The sequence below is a fragment of the Mustelus asterias genome, chromosome 21 (genome assembly GCF_964213995.1).
Source record: "Mustelus asterias chromosome 21, sMusAst1.hap1.1, whole genome shotgun sequence".
NCBI classification, from domain to species: domain Eukaryota; kingdom Metazoa; phylum Chordata; class Chondrichthyes; order Carcharhiniformes; family Triakidae; genus Mustelus; species Mustelus asterias.
The window spans coordinates 1111331-1132410 of record NC_135821.1 but is presented as its reverse complement, the minus strand read 5'-3'; the positions used below and the strand labels follow the sequence as shown (position 1 = coordinate 1132410).

General features: G+C 48.2%; 1 protein-coding gene across 1 annotated transcript in view; it reads right to left on the bottom strand.

Annotated features, from left to right (window-relative positions):
- Positions 1-784: 784 nt before the first annotated feature.
- Positions 785-21080, bottom strand: part of pold1 (polymerase (DNA directed), delta 1, catalytic subunit) — a 232159-nt gene continuing 211863 nt past the window's right edge. The window contains exon 28 of the mRNA XM_078237250.1: positions 785-832. The gene's annotated coding sequence lies outside the window, so the exon portion shown is untranslated. The remainder of the gene's footprint in view (positions 833-21080) is intronic.

Below are 21080 nucleotides of genomic sequence, written 5' to 3'. Positions count from 1 at the left end.
TAAACCTTCTCTGCACTCTCTCTAACGCCTCCACGTCCTTCTGGTAGTGCGGCGACCAGAACTGGACGCACAAGATAATTGAATGGCGGTGGCACAGACTTTGATTTGATTTATTATTGTCACATGTATTAACATACAGTGAAAAGTATTGTTTCTTGCGCGCTATACAGACAAAACATACCGTTCATACAGAAGGAAAGGAGAGGGTGCAGAATGTAGTTTTACAGTTATAGCTAGGGTGTAGAGAAAGATCAACTTAATGCGAGGTAGGTCCATTCCCTGATGGCAGCAGGGAAGAGGTTGTTCTTGAGTTGGTTGGTACATGACCTCAGATTTTTGTATCTTTATCCTGACGGAAGAAGGTGGAAAAGAAAATGTCCAGGCTGCATGAGGTCCTAAATTATGCCGGCTGCTTTGCCAAGTCAGCGGGAAGTGTAGACAGAGTCAATTGATGGGAGGATGGTTTGCGTGATGGACTGGGCTACATTCACAACCTTTTGTAGTTCCTTGCAGTCTTGGGCAGAGCAGGAGCCCATACCAAGCTGTGATACAACCAGAAAGGATGCTTTCTATGGTGCATCTGTAGAAATTGGTGAGAGTCATAGCTGACATCCCAAATTTCCTTAGTCTTCTGAGAAAGTAGAGGCGTTGGTGGGGCTTTCTTAACTATAGTGTCGGCATGGAGGGACCAGGACAGGTTGTTGGTGATCTGGACACCTAAAAACGTGAAGCTCTCGATCATTTCTACTTCATCCCTGTTGACGTATACACAGGCATGATGTGAGGGGGTGTAACATCCGACTCTTTTGTTCCTGCGTTCCCTGGGCTCAGGCTGTGAAATCAAGGGGAGACTTTTTACTGATTGCTACACCAAAATCTTCCCTTGAGAGAATGAATCGTTTAAAGTTTATTTATTAGTGTCACAAATAAGGCTTACATTAACACCGCAATGAAGTTACTGTGAAAATCACCTTGTCGCCACACTCCGGTGCCTGTTCGGGTTACACTGAGGGAGAATTTAGCATGGCCAATGCATCTAACCAGCACGTCTTTCAGACTGTGGGAGGTAACCGGAGCACCCGGAGGAAACCCGCACAGACACGGGGAGAACGTGCAGACTCCGCACGGACAGTAACCACAAAGCCAGGAATCGAAATTGGGTCCCTGGCGCTGTGAGGCAGCAGTGCCAACCACTGTGCCACCGTGTCTGCCTCGGGTCCCTGGCGCTGTGAGGCAGCCGTGCCAACCACTGTGCCAAAGAATTGCATAGAATTCTCAGCACAGGACGAGACCATTAGGCAAATCAAGCCCCTGCCAGTTATTTATCTTTCCAGCAATGTACCTTCGACCATTTATAACACCCGATTACTATGGGCGGCACGGTGGCGCAGTGGGTTAGCGCTGCTGCCTCACAGCGCCAGGGACCCGGGTTCGATTCCCGGCTTGGGTCACTGTCTGTGTGGAGTCTGCACGTTCTCCCCGTGTCTGCGTGGGTTTCCTCCGGGTGCTCCGGTTTCCTCCCACGGTCCAAAAGACGTGCTGGTTAGGTGGATTGGTCATGCTAAATTCTCCCTCAGTGTAACCCAAACAGGCAGCGGAGTGTGGCGACTAGGGGGATGTTCACAGTAACTTCATTCCGGCATTAATGTAAGCCTACTTGTGACACTAATAAATGGTGCTGTGAGGCAGCAGTGCTAACCAGCGTACCGCCATAGTGGGCGAGGATTAGATGAGGGCCCCTGTAATCATGCTCTATGCGGTGAGGTAGAACGTTGTCACTCTTGCCCAAAGAGTGGCCATTCATTCGCCTGAGGCTCCAGAGGACTGTCAGTGTCCTTGGAGCTAAATGCTGAGATGAGTCACCAAGGATAAGGGAGAGAAAAAACACTTGCAATGTTTAGCATCCTTGGTGATGCCCAAATAAGGAATTAAAGAGCTTGTCGCAAACACTTCTGCTTGACGCAACCCAAATCAAAAGGCATATGGAGAAGTTACTTGGATTTGACTTCATCCCACATCCTGTGACTAAAGGAATAATTCTGGCCAATTCCGCTTTACTCACCTGAGCCTGAGCCTCAGAAGCCTGAGAGATTGGTAATCCTGGGAGGCAAGGCCCCCCCCCCACGCCCCCACACCGGCACATATCCCAACCCTTCCCCATGGAAATGCCCGTGTTTGACCTTTGGAAACACTGTCATCCTCACAACAACAACTGCTGATGGGGGTTTTCCCTGCCCACATATGGCTCACGGAGCATTACAACACATAAAACAGGCCCTTCGGCCCATCTTGTCTGCGCCGGCCATCAAGCACCTACCCCATTCTCATCCCATTTTGTACACTTGTTTGCTACGGCATTTCAAGCACTCATCTAAATGTTTCTTAAATGTTGTGAGGGTTCCCGTCATACCCACCTGTGATGACTTCAGCCAGGCTAATGAGAACAAAAGAACAAAGAACAATACAGCACAGGAACAGGCCCTTCGGCCCTCCAAGCCCGCGCCGCTCCCTGGTCCAAACTAGACCATTCTTTTGTATCCCTCCATTGCCACTCCGTTCATGTGGCTATCTAGATAAGTCTTAAACGTTCCCAGTGTGTCCGCCTCCACCACCTTGCCCTTGCCAATGAGGTTGGCTTGCTAGAGTATGAACTACCTGATGAGTCCTTCTAAGTTAGTTTGAGTTTGTTTATTTGGTTGGTATGCAAAAGAGATACCTGATGAATCCTTAAGTTTCTTTTCGACTTTATGTTTTTGGTTCGGGCTGTTCCCACTTCCTTTTGGGGAGCTGCCCCTTTTAATTTGTCCCGAAGTTAATTTGAGTTGGTTTACTTGGTTGGTACCTTAAAAGAGATACTGATGAGTCCTAATTGATGGTTAAATCAGGGAATCTCATGCTCCCTATTTAAAGCAGGTGTGTCAGACTCTCAGCCTGCAATCAGCAGGGAGCAACTGGAGAGCTGGCTGTGCACAGATGTATGGTGTAAATAAAGTAACTTGGTGACGGGACTTTCGCCTCCGTGGAGTTATTACATCACCCTTACAGGCAGAGAGTTCCAGAAGATTCCCTCAATCCTCTGGGTGAAAAAGATTTTCCTTAAAAGCCCTCTAAATTTCCTGCCCCGACCCTATATCTGTGCCCCCCACCCCCCCCCCCCCTCCAGTTATTGACCCCTCTACAAAGGGGTAAAGTGTCTTCCTATCTATTCTATGTTCCTCATAATTTTGTACACCTCAGTCACGTCCCCCTTAAGGCTTCTCTGCTCTAAGGAGAATAACTCCAAACTAACCAGCCTCTCTTCATAGCTGAAACACTCCAGCCCAGGCAGCAGCCTGGTGAATCTCCTCTGCACCCTCTCGGGGCGGCACGGTGGTTAGCACTGCTGCCTCACAGCAGCCAGGGACCCGGGATCGATTCCCGGTTTGGGGTCACTGTCTGTGTGGAGTCTGCATGTTCTCCCCGTGTCTGCATGGGTTTCCTCCGGGTGCTCCAGTTTCCTCCCACAGTCCAAAGGTGTGCGGGTTAGGTTGATTGGCCACGCTAAATTGACCCTGGTTTCAGGGGGATTAGCAGGGTAAATATGCGGGATTACGGGGATAGGGTTGGATTGTTGTCGGTTCAGGCTCAATGGGCTGAATGGCCTTCTTCTTACTGTAGGGATTCTATGATGCTATGAGTGCAATCATATCCTTCCTATAGCGTGACGACCAGAACTGCACACAGTACTCTAACTGTGGCCAAACGAGCGTTTCATCCAGTTCCATCATAACCTTCCTGCTCTTATATTCAATGCCTCGGCTAATAAAGAAAAGTATCCCATATACCTTCTTTATTCCCTTATCTAACTGTCCTTCTGTCTTCAGGGATCTTTGCACATGTACCCCAAGATCCCTTTGGTCCTCTGTACTTCCCAGCGCCTTGCCGTTCATTGAGTATTTCCTTGTCTTGTTCGTCCTCCCAAAATGTACCTTACACTTTACAGGGTTAAATTCCACTTGCCGCTGTTCTGCCCATCTAACCATCCCGTCCATATCATTCTGTAATCCAAGGCTTTGCTCCTCGCTATTTACCACACCACCAATTTTTGTGTCATCTTCGAACTTACTGATCATGCCACATTCATTCCCCCCACATTCTTGTCTAGATCATTACTGTGCACTATAAACTGCAGGGCCCCCCCAGCACCGATCCCTGCAGCACAGCACTGGACACAGGCTTCCAGTCACAAAAGCAACCCTCGACATCACCCTCTGCCTCCTGCTACTAAGCCAAATGTGGATCCAATTTGCCAAATTGCCCTGGATCACATGGGCCCTTAAGAACAAAGAACAAAGAACAGTACAGCACAGGAAACAGGCCCTTCGGCCCTCCAAGCCTGTGCCGCTCCTTGGTCCAACTAGACCAATCGTTTGTATCCCTCCATTCCCAGGCTGCTCATGTGACTATCCAGGTAAGTCTTAAACGATGTCAGCGTGCCTGCCTCCACCACCCTACTTGGCAGCGCATTCCAGGCCCCCACCACCCTCTGTGTAAAAGACATCCCTCTAATATCTGAGTTATACTTCGCCCCTCTCACCTTGAGCCCGTGACCCCTCGTGATCATCACCTCCGACCTGGGAAAAAGCTTCCCACTGTTCACCCTATCTATACCCTTCATAATCTTGTACACCTCTATTAGATCTCCCCTCATTCTCCGTCTTTCCAGGGAGAACAACCCCAGTTTACCCAATCTCTCCTCATAGCAAAGACCCTCCATACCAGGCAACATCCTGGTAAACCTTCTCTGCACTCTCTCTAACGCCACCACGTCCTTCTGGTAGTGCGGTGACCAGAACTGGACGCAGTACTCCAAATGTGGCCTAACCAGCGTTCTATACAGCTGCATCATCAGACTCCAGCTTTTATACTCTATACCCCGTCCCATGTGGGATCTTGTCAAAAGGCCTTGTCGATCACATCAACTGCACTACCCTCATCTACACACCTAGTCAGCTCCTCAAAAAAGTCTGTCAAATTGGTGGACACGATCTCCCCCTGACAAAGCCATGCTGACCATCCTTTATTAGTTCTTGCCTCTCCAGTTGGAGATTAATTCCCTCCTGCAGAATTTTTTTCCAATAATTACCCTCACACCGATGTTAGACTCACTGGCTTGTAGTTGACTGGTTTTTCCCAACTTGAATAACTGTACCACATTAGCTGCCCTCCAGTCCTCTGGCACCTCCCCCGTGGCTAGAGAGGATTTGAAAAATTAGCATAATAGAAAATGGCTCCCACACAATTGCACTAAAAATATCTCACCACAGATGGGCTAATGATCTCATTGTTCCTTAACAAACGTAAAACACTAGGTCATCGGAACGGAGAGCTCCACTACCACAGATTGCGTTTTTCCCCCATCTAAATAGATCCACTATCCACAGCCTTTATATTTTTAATTTTTATTCATTCATGGGATATGCGCATCGCTGGCTGGCCAGCATTTATTGCCCAACTTGCCCATTCCTAGTTGCCCGAGGGCAGCTGAGAGTCACGTGAGTGATTGGTGTGTCTGGAGTCACATGTAGGCCATGTGACTCTCACCAACATTTACAGATGCACCATAGAAAGCATCCTTTCTGGGTGTATCACAGCTTGGTCTGGGCTCCTGCTCTGCCCAAGACCGCAAGGAACTACAAAAGGTCGATCACTCGAACCAGCCTCCCATCCATTGACTCTGTCTACACTTCCCGCTGCCTCGGAAAAGCAGCCAGCATAATTAAGGACCCCGCGCACCCCGGACATTCTCTCTTCCACCTTCTTCCATCGGGAAAAAGATACAAAAGTCTGAGATCACACATCAACCGACTCAAGAACAGCTTCTTCCCTGCTGCTGCCATCAGACTTTTGAACGGACCTACCTCACATTAAGTTGATCTTTCTCTACACCCTAGCTATGACTGTAACGCTACATTCTGCATTCTCTCCTTTCCTTTTCTATAAACTGTATGCACAAAAAACAATACTTTTCACTGTATACATGTGACAATAATAAATCAAATCAAAAAAATCAGGCAGATTTACCACACGTCTAATGGTTCACTAGTGTCCCTTAAGGAACGGTAGATTGCCTTCCTTAAGGGACATTAGTGAACAAGATGGGTTTTTCCAACAATCGACAATGATTTCATGGTAATCAGTAGATTCCTAATTCCAGACTTTTTTAATTGAATTCCAGTTCCACCATCTGCCATGGTGGGATTCGAACCTGAATCCCCAGATCATTGGCTGAGCTCCTGGACTACTAGCCTCAAGATAATACCAGGGGTCCATCGCTCCTCCATTCGAAGTGCACACTCTTTGGAGTGTGGGAGGAAACTGGAGCACCCGGAGGAAACCCACGCAGACATGGGGAAAACGTACAAACTCCACATGGACAGTGACCCAAGTCGGGAATTGAACCCAGGTCCCTGGCGTCGTGAGACAGCAGCACTAACCACTGTGCTACCGTGCCTCCCAAAACTGGTCTTTGTTGGCAGAGAAACAAGTTGCTTCTGGAATAAAAACAGAAAATGCAGTAAAAACTACAAACAGCCTGCTCCGCCATCCAATAAGATCAGGGCTGATCTTTCCGTGGACTCAGCTCCACTTACCCACCCGCTCACCATAACCCTTAATTCCTTTACTGTTCAAAAATGTATCTATCCTTGCCTTAAAAACATTCAATGAGGTAGACTCACTGCTTCACTGGGCAGGGAATTCCACAGATTCACAACCCTTTGGGTGAAGAAGTTCCTCCTCAACTCAGTCCTAAATCTGCCCCCCCTTATTCTGAGGCCATGCCCCCTAGTTCTAGTTTCACCCGCCAGTGGAAACAACTTCCCTGCTTCTATCTTATCTATTCCCTTCATAATCTTATATGTTTCTATAAGATCTCCCCTCATTCTTCTGAATTTCAATAAGTATAGCCCCAGAAAAACATACTCCCCAAACATTGATCGCTGATCAGCCAGCACAGTGGCACAGTAGTTAGCACTGCCTGCCTCACGACTCCAGAGACCTGGGTTTAACTCCAGCCTTAGGTGACTGTCTGGGAGATAAGGCCTGGGTGCGATTCTCTGTTGGAGGGTCGGTGCTGATTCGATGGGCTGAATGACCCCCTTGTACACTGTAGGGGTGCTATGATTTGATTTTTGTGATATGTATTAGTATACAATGAAAAGTATTGTTTCTTGCGCGCTACACAAAGCATACCGTTCATAGAGAAAGAAAGGAGAGAGTGCAGATTGTAGTGTTACAGTCATAGCTAGGGTGTCGAGAAAGATCAACTTAATGCGAGGTCGGTCCATTCAAAAGTCTGAGGGCAGCAGGGAAGAAGCTGTTCTTGAGTCGGTTGGTACGTGACCTCAGACTTTTGTATCTTTTCCCGATGTAAGAAGGTGGAAGAGAGAATGTCCGGGGTGCGTGGGGTCCTTGATTATGCCGGCTGCTCTCCCGAGGCAGCGGGAAATGTAGACAGAGTCAATGGATGGGAGGCTGGTTTGAGTGATGGATTGGGCTTCATTCACAACCCTTTGTAGTTTCTTGCGGTCTTGGACAGAGCAGGAGCCATACCAAGCTGTGATACAACCAGAAAGAATGATTTCTATGATGCATCTGTAAAGGTTGTTGAGATGCCAAATTTTCTTTGCCTTCCAAGAAAGTAGAGGTATTGGTGGACTTTCTTAATGATAGTGGAGGGATCAGGACAGGTTGTTGGTGATCTGGACACCTAAAACCTAAAGCTCTCAACCATTTTCGATCTTGATTATATATGGAGGTGCTAGAACAGGCAAACAAGAGCTTGCTCCAGGAGTATCTTGAAGGAGGGAGCGAGTTGGAGTAGCAGAGAGGTTTATGGAGGGAATTCCAGAGATTAGGCAATGTCAGCTGAAGGCACAACAGCCAATAATGAGACAATGAAGGTTGGAGATGCGCAATTTTGTGTGGCAATTCTACCTAACCTGCACATCTCAAAGATGTGCGGGTTAGGTGGATTGGACATGCTAAATTGCCCCTTAGTGTCAGGGGGATTAGCAGTATAAACGTGTATGGTTATGGGGATAAGGCCTGCAAGGGATTGTTGTTGGTGCAGGCTCGATGGGCCGAATGGCCTCTTTTCGCACGGTAGGGTTTCTATGATTTTCAGAAGCCAGAATCGGGGGACCATAAAGCGTTGCAACATTGAAGGAAGTCACTGGGATCGGGGAGAAGGAGGGGTAGGGAATTCTCTCGTAGGATGTGAGTATCACTGGTGTGGCCAGCATTTGCTGCCATTTCTAATTACCCCCGAGAAACGGGTGGTGAGCTGTCTTCTTGAACCACTGCTGTCCATCTGTTGCAGGGACATCCACAATGCTGATGGGGTGTTCCCGGATTTTGATCCCATGATTGAAGTATCAGCGATAACGTTCCAAGTCAGGTTGGCGTGTGGCTTTGAAGGTGGCAATCTTCCCATGGATCTGCTGCCCTTGTCCTCAGTGGTAGAGGCCATGGGTTTGGAAGGTGAGTTAGAAAGTACATCGGACTCACAGCTGCCATTTTGCGTCGGAAGTGGAGGAAGCAAATGTTTATGTTGGTGGATAAGGTACCAATCAAGCAGACTGCTTTGTCCCAGTGTTTAAGTTTCTTGAGTGTTAGAGCCACACTCATCCAGGCAAGTGGAGAATATTCTATCACACTGCTAAGCTGTGCCGTGTAGATGGTAGACAGGCTTTGGGGAGTCAGGAGGTGGGTTACTCGCTACAGGATTCCCAGCCTCTGACCTGCCCTTACAATCACAGTATGTATATGGTGGGTCCAGTTCAGTTTCTGGTCAATGGGGGGACCTTCCCCGGATGTTCTCACTGGAGCGACGGAGGTTGAGGGGAGACCTGATAGAAGTCTACAAGATTATGAGAGGCATGGACAGAGTGGATAGTCAGAAGCTTTTTCCCAGGGTGGAAGAGTCAATTACTAGGGGGCATAGGTTTAAGGTGTGAGGGGCAAGTTTTAAAAGAGATGTACAAGGCAGATTTTTTTACACAGTAGAGTGGTGGGTGCCTGGAACTCGTTGCCAGGGGAGGTAGCGGAAGCGGATACGGTAGTGACTTTTAAGGGGCGTCTTGACAAGTACATGAATGAGATAGGATTAGAGGGATACGGTCCCCAGAAGCGTAGGGGGTTTTAGTTAAGTCGGGCAGCATGGTCGGTGCAGGCTTGGAGGGCCGAAGGGCTGTTCCTGTGCTGTAATTTTCTTTGTTCTTTGTTGATGGCGAGGGTTAAGCGATGGTCATTTCAACGGGAGATAGTTGGATTGAAAATGTTGAAAGGTGAGAGTTTTAAAATCGAGGCATTGCCAGATTTGGAGCCAACGCAGAGCAGCAAAAACGAGGGGTGACCAGCGACCACCGGATCAACCAAAGAACAGTGTGTTGAAAAGAAAAATTCTAATCACAATGAGTAGACATCATAGAGAGAGTCATAGAATCCCGACAGTGCAGAAAGAGGCCATTCAGCCCATCGAGCCCGCACCACCAACAATCCCACTGAGGGCCTATACCCGTAACCCCACACACTTACCCCACTAATCCCCCTGACACTAAGGGCCAATTTAGCATGGCCAATCCACCTAACCTACATGTCTTTGGACACGCAAGGGCAATTTGCATGTCCAATCCACCGAACTTACACATCTTTGGACTATGGGAGGAAACCAGACCACCCAGAGGAAACCCACGCACACACGGGGAGAACGTGCAAACGCCACACAGTCACCCAAGGCCGGAATTGAACCCGGGATCTTGGCGCTGTGAGGCAGCAGTGCTAACCACTGTGCCACCGTGCAACCCAGAGGTATCAGAGTTCTCATTCAGGACATCAAATATAACCACAGGAAATTGGAAGATCTTGCATAAGATTTCCAAATTACTCGATAACAATTAGCAGGAAGATTCATGAAGAATTGTAACCAATACACAAAAAAGTTGAGGAACTTTTACCTGATGAGGGAATCGAGCGGCTGACAATGAAAAATAATCTCGAGATCACGACTTGTAAAGTTAATAGTTTATTTATTAGTCACAAGTAGGCTTACATTAACACTGCAATGAAGTTACTGTGAAAATCCCCAAGTCGCCACACTCCAGAACCGGTTCGGGTATACTGAGGGAGAATTTAGCATGGCCAATGCGCCTAAGTCCATCTTTGAACTGTGGGAGGAAACCGGAGCACCCGGAGAAAACCCACGCAGACACGGGGAGAATGTGCAAACTCCGCACAGACAGTGACCCTAGGCCGGGAATCGAACCCGGGTCCCTGGCACTGTGAGCCAGCAGTGCTAACCACTGAGCCACCACGCTGCCCACTAGTATTAAGGACATTGAGCAGGACATCAGATATCTCAAACGGTCACTGCAAGAATAAAGCGTGTTACAAATTTTGCCGCGACACAAAGTAAATCAAAATAAAATGAATATTGCTTAAACAATGAAATCTTTCTCGGGACTGAGCACAGCATTCGATTGCAACCGTAACCTTTCAACCTCTACCACCTCTGGTCCACGTTCTCTCTGCAAAACTCTCTGCACAAGGATGGGAACCCATTCCTCATGTTCCATGGTACAAAAACTGCCCACAAGCTATCTCAAAGACCCTAAACACTTTGGCGGTGTGCGTGGGGTTACGGGGACAGGGCCTCTGTGGGATTGTTGGCGTTGCATGCTCGATGGGCTGAATGGCCTCCTTTTGCACTCTAAGGATTCTAATTTTAGGTTAGCCATCTTAAAGACCCATGGGCGGCTTGGTGGCACAGTGGTTAGCACTGCTGCCTCACAGCGCCAGGGACCCGGGTTCGATTCCCGACATGGGTTACTGTCTGTGTGGGGTTTGTACATTCTCCCCATGTCTGCGTGGGTTTCCTCTGAGTGCTGCGGTTTCCTCCCACAGTCCAAAGATGTGCGGGTTAGGTGCATTGGCTATGCCAAATTGAACCTTAGTGTCCCAGGATGTGATAGGCTAGAGCGATTAGCAGGGTAACTAAGCTGGGATAGAGCCTGGGTGGGATGGTTGTCATTGCAGACTGGATGGGCCGAATGGCCTCCTTCTGCTCTGTAGGGATTCTAATTTTAGGTTAGCCATCTCAAAGACCCAAGGGTGGCTTGGTGGCACAGTGGTTAGCACTGCTGCACTGTAGAGATTCTATGACTCTATGAGAGTGTCAAACACTCTTGCAGTTGGGAGTTACCTCACATCATGGTATCAGAGTACTTGAGTGAGAGGTTTATTTATCGCACACTATAAAAGATCTGATAATCTTTGAGTTAACACCTTTCTTAAAGGCTTTCTCAGGATGTGGGCAAGACTGCATTTATTGTTCATCATTTTGTCATGCTGAAAAGGTGCTGGTGACACCTTCTCCTTGAACCTCTGTTGTCTTTGTGGTGGTGCCGTTAGTTAGAAACCTCCACACTATTAACCCAGCAGTGGTGAAGGTACGGCAAGTTAAAGTTTACTTATTAGTGTCACAAGTAAGCTTACATTAACACTGCAATGAAGTCACTGTGAAAATCCCCTAGTCGCCACACTCGAGCGCCTGTTAGGGCACACTGAGGGAGAATTTAGCACGGTCCATGCACCTACATGGCACGATAGCACAGTGGTTAGCACTGCTGCCTCACAGCGCCAGGGACCCGGGTTCGATTCCTGGCTTGGGTCACTGTCTGTGCGGAGTCTGCACGTTCTCCCCGTGTCTGCGTGGGTTTCCTCCGGGTGCTCCGGTTTCCTCCCAGTCTGAAAGACGTGCTGGTTAGGGTGCATTGGCCGTGCTAAATTCTCTCTCAGTGTACCCGAACAGGTGCCAGAGTGAGGCGACTAGGGGACTTTCACAGTAACTTCATTGCAGTGTTAATGTAAGCCTTACTTGTGACTAATAAACTTTTTAACCAGCATGTCTTTCAGACTGTGGAGGAAACTGGAGTACCCGGAGGAAACCCACACAAACACGGATGTGCAAACTCCGCACGGACAGTGACCCAAGCTGGGAATCGAACCGGGGTCCCTGGAGCTGTGAGGCAGCAGTGCTAATCACTGTGCCACCGTGCCTCCCCCTTATAAGAACATAAGAAATAGGAGCAGGAGTAGGCCATCTGGCCCTTCGAGCCTGCCCCGCCATTCAACAAGATCATGGCTGATCTGAAGCGAATCAGTTCCACTTACCCGCCTGCTCCCCATATCCCCTAATTCCCTTATCGATCAGAAAACTATCTACCCGTGATTTAAACATATTCAACGAGGAAGCCTCCACCACTTCAATGGGCAGAGAATTCCAGAGATTCACTACCCTCTGAGAGAAGAAGTTCCCCCTCAACTCTGTTCTGAACCGGCCCCCCCTTATTTTGAGGCTGTGCCCTCTAGTTCTGGTTTCCCTTCTAAGTGGAAAGAATCTCTCCACCTCTACCCTATCCAGCCCCTTCATTATCTTATATGTCTCGATAAGATCACCCCTCATCCTTCTAAACTCCAACGAGTACAGACCCAATCTGTTTAATCTCTCCTCATAAACTACACCCCTCATCTCCGGTATCAACCTGGTGAACCTTCTCTGCACTCCCTCCAAGGCCAATATATCCTTTCGCAAATAAGGGGACCAAAACTGCACACAGTACTCCAGTTGCGGCCTCACCAGTGCCTTGTACAGTTGCAGCAAGACCTCCCTGCTTTTATATTCTATCCCCCTCGCGATAAAGGCCAACATTCCATTCGCCTTCTTGATCACCTGCTGCACCTGCAGACTGAGTTTTTGCGATTCGTGCACAAGGACCCCCAGGTCCCTCTGCACAGTCGCACGATGTAATTTTTCTCCATTTAAATAATACTCCAATTTACTATTATTTCTTCCAAAGTGGATAACCTCACATTTGCTAACGTCATATTCCATCTGCCATATCCTCGCCCACTCGCTCAGCCTATCCAAATCTCTCTGCAGACTTTCCGCGTCCTCCACGCAATTCGCTTTCCCACTCACCTTCGTGTCATCAGCAAACTTGAATACCCTAGATTCAGTCCCCTCCTCCAGATCATCTATGTAAATGGTAAACAATTGAGGCCCCAGCACCGATCCCTGCGGCACGCCACTGGTCACCAACTGCCAACCAGAAAAGCACTCATTTATCCCAACTCTCTGCTTCCTGTTAGATAGCCAATCCCCAATCCACGCCAACACCTTACCCCTAACTCCGTGTACCCCAATCTTCTGCAGCAACCTTTTGTGAGGCACCTTATCGAACGCCTTCTGGAAATCTAAAAACACCACATCCACCGGTTCCCCTCTGTCAACCGCACTAGTGACATCTTCATAAAAGTCCAGTAGATTCGTCAAACACGACTTTCCCTTCATGAATCCATGCTGCGTCTGCTTGATCGAACCATTCTTATTCAGGTGCTCTGTTATTTCCTCTTTAATAATGGACTCCAGCATCTTCCCAACTACGGACGTTAAGCTAACCGGCCTGTAGTTACCCGCCTTTTGTCTACTTCCTTTTTTAAACAGCGGCGTAACAGGAGCTGTTTTCCAGTCAGCCGGCACTACCCCTTATGTAAATAAGCAGAAAACTGGGAAATGTTGGCATTCCTGGGACATTGCCCTGCTCAGTGGTTGACATCAAGAGGCAATGGTGGTGTTGCAGTTAAGCTTGCTGAACTTTTGCAGTGCACGCTTGTAAATACAGGCGGCACAGTGGTTAGCACTGCTGCCTCACGGCGCCAGGGACCCGGGTTCAATTCCGGCCTCGGGTGACTGTCTGTGTGGAACAGAGAACAGTACAGCACAGGAACAGGCCCTTCGGCCCTCCAAGCCTGCGCCGATCATAATGCCTCTCTAAATTAAAACCGTGCGCACTTACAGAGTCCGTATCCTTCCATTCCCATCCTATTCACATATTTGTCTAGATGCCCCTTAAATGCCGCTATCGTACCCGCTCCCACCCCCTCCCCGGGCAGCGCGTTCCAAACATTCACCACCCTCTGTGTAAAAAACCTGCCTCGCACATCTCCTCTAAACTTTTCCCCACGCACCTTAAACCTATGCCCCCGAGTACTTGACTTTTCTACCCTAGGAAAGAGCATCTATCCATTCTGTCCATGCCACTCATAATCTTGTAGACCTCTATCTGGTCACCCCTCAACCTTCGTCGTTTCAGTGAGAACAAACTGAGCCAATCCAGCCTCTCCTCATAGCTAATACCCTCCAGACCAGGCAACATCCTGGTAAACCTCTTCTGTCCCTTCTCCAAAGCATCCACATCCTTCTGGTAGTGTGGCGACCAGAATTGTACACAATATTCTAAATGAGGCCTAACTACGATTCTGTACAGCTGCAGCATGACCTGCCAACTTTTATACTCAATGCCCCAACTGACGAAGGCAAGCGTGCCATTTGCCTTCTTGACTACCTTACCCACCTGTGTTGCCACTTTCAGTGATTGGTGTACATGTACGCCCAGATCTCTCTGCCTGTCAATACTCCTAAGGGTTCTACCATTTACTGTATAATTCCTACATGCATTGGACCTTCCAAAATGCATTATCTCACACTTGTCCGGATTAAACTCCATCTGCCATTTCTCCGCCCAAGTCTCCAACCGGTCTATATCTTCCTGTATCCTCTGACAATCCTCTTCACTATCCGCAACTCCACCAATTTTTGTGTCCTCTGCGAACTTACTAATCAGATCAGCTACATTTTCCTCCAAATCATTTATATATACTATGAACAACAAAGGTCCCAGAACTGATCCCTGTGGAACACTGCTAGTCACGGCCTTCCATTCAGAAAAGCATCCCTCTACTGCTACCCTCTGTCTTCTATGGCCAAGCCAGTTCTGTATCCATCTCCTCTGATCCTGTGTGACTTCACCTTTCGTACCAGTCTACCATGAGGTACCTTGTCAAAAGCTTTACTGATGTCCACGTAAAGAACATCCACTGCCTTTCCCTCATCTATCATCTTCGTCACTTCCTCGAAAAACTTGATCAAGTTAGTGAGACACGACTGCCCCTTCACAAAACAATGCTGGCTTCTCATTAATAAGTCCATTTGCTTCCATTGGGGTTTGCACGTTCTCCCCGTGTCTGCGTGGGTTTCCTCCAGGTGCGTCAGTTACCCCCCACAGTCCAAACATGTGCAGGTTAGGTGGATTGGCTATGCTAAAATTGTCCCTTCGGGTCAGGGGGACTAGCAGGGTAAATACGTGGAGTTATGGGGATTGGCACGATAGCTACAAACATCCACTCCCTCCACCACCGACGCTCAGTAGCAGCAGTGTGTACTATCTACAAGATGCACTGCAGCAATTCACCAAAGATCCTTACACAGCACCTTCCAAACCCACGACCACTTCCATCTAGAAGGTCAAGGTCAGCAGATAAATGGGAACACCACCACCTGCAAGTTCCCCTCTGAGCCAATATATCGGCCATTCCTTCGCAGTCGCTGGATCAAAATCCTGGAATTCCCTCCCTAACGGCATTCTGGGTCAACCCACAGAACATGGACTGCAGCGATTCAAGAAGGCAGCTCACCACCACCTTCTCAAGGGGCAACTAGGGATGGGCAATAAATGCTGGCCCAGCCAGCGATGCCCATGTCCCACGAATGAATAAAAAAAAGGCCTGGGTGGGATTGTCATCAGTGCAGGTCGCACGGCCTCCTTCTGCACTATAGTGATTCCATGATTCTTCCACAGTAAATAACCACAGGGTTTTGAATGCGTGGGCAAGGGCAGAGAAGATTGTTTTCTTCTGAATAGTGCCAAGCGTCAATTTGGAGAGGGTACAGAAAAGATTTACCAGGATGTTGCCTGGCATGGAAGGCATTAGTTATGAGGAGAGGTTTGAGAAACTTGGTTTGTTCTCGCTGGAAATGACGGAGGTTGAGGGCGACCTGATAGAAGTCTACAAGATTATGAGAGGCATGGACAGAGTGGATAGTCAGAAGCTTTTTCCCAAGGTGGAAGAGTCAATTACTAGGGGGCACAGGTTTAAGGTGCGAGGGGCAAGGTTTAAAGGAGGTGTACGAGGCAGACGTTTTACTCAGAGGGTGATGGGCGCCTGGAACTCACTGCCAGGGGAGGTAGTGGAAGCGGATATGGTAGTGGCTTTTAAGGGGCGTCTTGACAAATACATGAATAGGATGGGAATGGAGGGATATGGTCCCCGGAAGGGTAGGGGGTTTTAGTTAAGTCGGGCAGCATGGTCGGTGCAGGCTTGAAGGGCCGAAGGGCCTGTTCCTGTGCTGTAATTTTCTTTGTTCTTTGTCTTTACCGTTGCGTCATGGTGAGCACGCCATTATATCCCCAAGTTGAGTCTTGTTGATGATCATGGTCAGGAAGTGAACCATTTATCACATGGATCCCAGTTCCTGTTCTCCCCAGTGGTCAGTTTTGACACAGTTGGCCCAGTTAAACACCTGGTCAGCGCAGGCAACCCTGGATGCTGGTGGTGCAGGCATCGGCTACAGCAATGCCATTGGAGGCTGTCGGCACCTGATGAAGGAGCAGCGCTCCGAAAGCTCCTGATACCAAATAAGCCTGATGGACTTTAACCTGGTGTTGTGAGACTTCTTACTGTGTTGGGAGGTGGTCACTGCCTGGCATTCTCTAACACAAATAATACCTGTCACCTATCAGCGCCCATAAAGTAAGGTTCCAAAGAGTCACATTGGACTCAAAACATTAACTGTTTCTCTCTCCACAGATGCTGCCAGACCTGCTGAGTTTTCCCAGCATTTTCTGCTTTTATTTCAGATTTCCAGCAGCCGTAGCATTTTGCTTTTATTACTTGTCAGTCCAAGTTTGGATGTTGCCTGGAGGCTGCTGTACACTGGTATGGGCTACTTTATCATTGGAGAACTTGAAGCCCAGCACTATAAGTATATCAGCAGTCCTTCCTTACTTAAGTTTAAAGTTTATTTATTAGTGTCACAAGTAAGGTTTACATTAACACTACAATGAAGTTACTGTGAAAATCCCCTAGTTGACACACTCCGGCGCCTGTTCGGGTACACTGAGGGAGAATTTAGCACCTAACCAGCACGTCTTTCGGACTGTGGGAGGAAACCGGAGCACCTGGAGGAAGCCCACGCAGACATGGAGAGAATGTGCAGACTCCGCACAGTCACCCAAGGCCGGAATTGAACCCAGGTCCCTGGCGCTGTGAGGCAGCAGTGCTAACCACTGTGCCACCCCACGGGTTATGAAGTAACCAAAGATATTTTGTGTGCGGAACTTTGATTGTGACATTCAGACAGGTTTTCCAACGGGATAGTTGCTTGAGAATTGGGTAAGTTGGATGAATCCTGTTTTTTTTTTGTCAATACGAGATACCTGGATAATATTCCACATTGTTGGTTAAATGCCAGTGTTATGGCTGCATAGCTTGAATAACATGCTTGAGCCGCCGAATGGGGATCTAGTTCTCATGCAGAGGTCCGCAGCACTACACCCAGGATGTTCCAAGTAGAGTGAACCAAATTGGCTAGACATTGCTGGCAATGACCTTGACAGAAGACCATTCGCTTGGCACCTGAAAATACTTTAACCTCGTCCCTTGCAATGTGTGCTGACTCACCATGGATTTTGCCTTGAATCGCTCCTGCAGCATCTTCCTTGTTAGTGGCCCAATTGTCTACCGTTGTTCAAGATGGGATATGCAGTTACAATGTAATGATTGTGGGGCTGTGTAGCCGGCGCTTTTTGATGCTGAGCATGCAGCTAGCCTTACGTTGTAGCTTCCCTAAGTCAGCACCTCACTCGGAGGTGTTGTTCCTGGCCTATTGGATGCCCAGTTTTAGGATGCTATTCTGTCCACTTCAATGTGGTCGTGAATATTACACAATGGAAGCTTTCCTCAACGTAAAGACAAGACTTTATCTACAAGGACTGTGTTTATACTCCTACCGATGCTACCATAGACAGACGTGCCTGTAACAAGGTAATTGAGGACAAATCTAAAACAGGTGACTTCTTCATGTTGATTTCCCTGCCATCTGACACAGCCCCATTCTATACAGCGGAGTCCCCCTTCAGTCTTCAGCCAGTGCTATTAATACCAAGCCACTCTTAATCATAGAATCCATACAGTGCAGAAGGAGGTCATTTGGCCCATCGAGCCTGCACCAAAAAAAATCCCACCAGGCCCGATCCCCACAATCCCATGCATTTACACTAACTAGTCCTCCTGACACTAAGGGGCAATTTAGCATGGCCAATCAACCTAGCCCGCACATCTTTGGACTGAGGGGGGAAACCGGGGCACCCGGACAAAACCCACGCAGACATAGGGAGAACGTGCAAGCTCCACAGTCACCCAAGACCAGAATTGAACCCAGGTCCCTGGCGCTGAGAGGCAGCAGTGCTAACCACTGTGCCACCCAAGGGTGGTTGTTTAAGATCACACCGTCCAGAGTACCTTCTATACTCTTGCATCTGTTATCTGCAAACAAACAACATTCAATATAGAGGGGCACAGTTAGTGATAACCCACTTAGAATCATAGCATCCCTCCAGTGCAGGAGGCCATTCAGCCCATCACGTGTGCACCAACCATAATCCCACCCAGGTTCTACCCCCTTAACCCCACATATTTGCCCTGCTATGCCTCCAGCATCTTTCAAACCCACAATTACTTCCCTCTAGAAGGACAAGGGCAGCAGCTAAATGGGAACACCACCACCTGCAACTTCCCCTCCAAGCCACTCACCTTTCTGATTTGGAAATATATCGGCCGTTCCTTCGCAGTCGCTGGGTCAAATTCCTGGAATTCCCTCCCTATCGGCATTGTGGGCCAACCCACAGCACATGGAGTGTAGCGATTCAAGAAGGCAACTCACCACCATCTTCTCAAGGGCAACAAGGGATGGGCAATAAATGCTGGCCCGCCAGCGACGCCCACATATGAATTTTTAAAAATGACTCAGTGAGCATGACTATATGATGTTCTTGCTTTACAAGTCTGAGACATCGGTCCCCACTTGGGACACCAGTCCCCAAGTGTTGGTGAAGGAGGCTTTTCAGGGCCAACTGAACTGGAACTGCCTGAATCTTCTCCTGATCCAAGGCCTTGGATTCTTCATAGAAACTAGAAGCAGGGGTAGGCCATTCGGCCCTTTGAGCTTGCTCTGCCATTTCATTTTGATCATGACTGATCATCGAATTCAATATCCTAATCCCCCCTTCCCCTCCCATATCCCTCAATCCCTTTAGCCCCAAGAGTTATATCTAATTTCTTCTTGAAATCAGACAACATTTTGGCCTCAACTACTTTCCGTGGGAGTGAATTCCACACATTCACCACCTTCTGGGTGAAGAAACGTCTCCTCACCTCAGTCCTAAAAGGTTTGCCCCTTATCCTCAAACTATGACCCCTAGTTCTGGATTCCCTCCACCATTGGGAACCATTGGGAACATTCTTTCTGAATCTATCCTGTCTAACCCTGTTAGAATTTTATACGTTTCTATGAGATCATAGAATCCCTACAGTACAGAAGGAGGCCATTTGGCCCATCAAGCCTGCACCGGCAACAATCCCACCCAGGCCCTATCCCCATAACCCCTTGGATTTGTCCTCCTAATCCCCCTAACATTTAGCATGGTCAATCAACCTAACCCACACATCTTTGGACTGTGGGAGGAAACCGGAGCACCCGGAGGAAACCCACGCAAACACGGGGAGAATGTGCAAACTCCACACAGTGACCCGAGGCCGGAATTGAACCCAGGTCCCTGGCGCTGTGAGGCAGCAGTGCTAACCACTGTGCCATTGCGCCGCCCAATCTCACTCCTGTTCCAATGTCAGGGAAAGAGAAGCAAAAAAAAGGTGGTTAGCACTGCTGCTTCACAGCGCTAGGGACTCGGGTTCGATTCCGACCTTGGGTGACTGTGTGGAGTTTGCATGTTCTCCCCTGTGTTCTCTGGGGCTCCGGTTTCCTCCCACAGTCCAAAGATGTGCGGGTTAGGTGGATTGGTTTGCTAAATTGCGTCTTAAGTGTCCCAAGGTGTGCCAGGTTAGGTGGATTAGTGGGGTAAGTACTTGGGGTTATGGGAACAGGGCCTGGGTGAGAGAGTCAGTGCAGACTCGATGGGCCGAATGGCCTCCTTCTCTGCTCTACAACAAAGCAGAAAGCACAAGTTTTTTTTTCTTTCGGGTGACTTATCTGGTTTTATTGTGAATGTTGCCGAGGTCGCTGGCACCCCTTGTAAATTGATTATTGAACAACATTTTTGGCATCAAATACAGGGCCAGAAGGGGGATAAAAATGAAGTTGGCGCAGCTTATTGAAGCTTGGTTGATGCCATTCAGGTACATTCATTAAATAGGTACAAAGGCGGGGGGAATGTAATGAAAAAAAGTTCAACAAAAAAATAACAGGTGGCTGGCACTCACTGGAATAAAAGAACATGACTGCTTAATAACATAGTTAACATTTTTATTTCCCATACAAAAAAAAAATCATTGCTCAAGAAACATATGGTTATATAAAAATATAGTGTACAAAGTCACACTTGCGTGAAACACCGGATAAATTCCGCATGGACTGGTTTCATGCCAGTCAGTGAGAAAAAGACAACCATCGCACCCCGACCATAAAAAAAACACTGCAATTGAAACCTTGAAATAGGGTTGAACAGGGGGGCGGATTTAAAACACCCCTCAGAAAGCTCAGGGGATAAATGCATCTACTGAAATAGTGCCACATCAAAACAGACCAGAGAGGCCTGAGGTTTGACCCCTGGTTTACTTTGTTAGCCAATTTTAGCCAGACTTGAAATGGGATATTGAGACTTGGATGCTGGACAGGGGGGCTAAATTTGCCGAGCTTTCTCTTGTCAATCACCGTCAGTTCTCGGTTAGACTTCCACACCTGGATTCCAGGTGGCGAATGGTCAAATTTAAAGTAAAAATAAAGTTTATTTATTAGTCAAGAAGGCTTACATGAATACTACAATGAAGTTACTGTGCAAATCCCCTAGTCGCCACATTCTGGTGCCTGCTAGGGTAGACTGAGGGAAAATGTAGCATGGCCAATC